A 1,524-nucleotide genomic window follows, 5' to 3' on the forward strand; every position below is an offset into this window, starting at 1 on the left:
CGAGGGGCCGAGCCGTGCCGTGCCGCTCCGCGTGCTGCCGTGCCGGGATCCGGCGCTCCCGGAGGGGGAGCAGCGCGTAAACACGGTCACGCTGAGCGCTCTCTGACAGCCGCTCCGCTCCGCTGTCCGAGGACAAAGAGGGACTGGGATTTTCGACAGGAGGTGGTTTGCACGGAGAGGAATGTCTTGGAATCGTTGGGCTGTGTACGCGCGTTATGCCAGGCACGGTCAGGCGGCTCACCTGCTCGGTGTTTGCAGCGCTGATAAATTCCGTAGGCTCAGAGCGGTGCGCGGCTGCCCTGTTTGTGTCTGCTCACACCTGAGGTGCACATGACTGATAGGGAGAGCTGGCAGGGAGCGGCGAGCATTAATTGGAGGGGAAGCAAAGTAACGCCAAATTGAATGGTTATTAGATGTTTATTAGGTATTCCTCTTTTTTAATGGTGGAGGTGAGGGATGCCATGTCAAGTAGGAAATGGAGCAGCTTATTCTAAATACTGTCAAGCAGAGGAAACAAATGTGTAATTCGAAGTCCTTTTCATCACAGATTTCAGGCAGAGCAGTCTTGAAGAATTTCAGTTCAAGTGATTGTATCTGAAGCTCTTCTAAAGCATCTCTGTATACATAGCTCTGTATATTGTATATATTTTTAGAGGCACTGGAGTCATAAACGTAGTTTGGTAGAGGTGTGATGTTGAATATAGCAGGAAACGTTTGAAATAAACTCTGTGGAGGAGAATATGTTCATTTGGTCAAGGCTGAAAGCTCATAAATTAGAAAAGCTGTTTGAAATTGTGAAGTTAGATTTAAAGTTGTATATTGCTTCAAAGTCTGGAGGCTAATCTGGAAACTTTGTAGGGAAAAGTCACTTAACATAAAAGTAAGATTAATTCTGAAGTTATTTAAAATTACTTCTTGCACAGTGAATGTAATTTTTCTCTTTAGTGTTATTCTATCTATATGAATCTTTCAGTGCTATATTTCTGTAGGGAAGCAGAAGTTGTTTCAGACTTTCCAGTAGAGATGGATGTTTTGCTGAATGGTTAGCCAGTGAATGTGCATAAAACAGGCTATCAAAACACTGTTAATAAGAAAATAAAAGCCACGTACGTTTGTGATCAGTTGATGTACCTTATCTGATGTTGTGTCTAGGTTATTAAATGTTGAGATGTTTTCATATTCTATTTATATTTTGTGTATCATAATTTCTCTTGGGGAAGAACCAAAAGGAGTGAAGGTGAGGAGAGTTCCTGCAGTTAAATGCTCACAGTATAAATAACTGTAGCTAAAATGTAACTTCTGTTCAAAGAGATGAAAATGTGAGGGCAGTGTTAATGGCCCTGTTGGCTCTGGAACATGAGAGATAGCACTGTGGTTCTTATTTGTTTGTGTCTTGCTCATGGGTGCGGGCAGCTGAGTGCCCTGCGGGTGGTGTGGCTGGCGGGTGGCCCTGGTGGAGCTGTCTCATGGCCCCAGCTCAGCTCACTCTGTGTTACAATCTTCTTTCTCTCTTCTGCCCTTTAA

The sequence above is a fragment of the Meleagris gallopavo genome, chromosome 21 (assembly GCF_000146605.3).
Source record: "Meleagris gallopavo isolate NT-WF06-2002-E0010 breed Aviagen turkey brand Nicholas breeding stock chromosome 21, Turkey_5.1, whole genome shotgun sequence".
Lineage (NCBI taxonomy): Eukaryota > Metazoa > Chordata > Aves > Galliformes > Phasianidae > Meleagris > Meleagris gallopavo.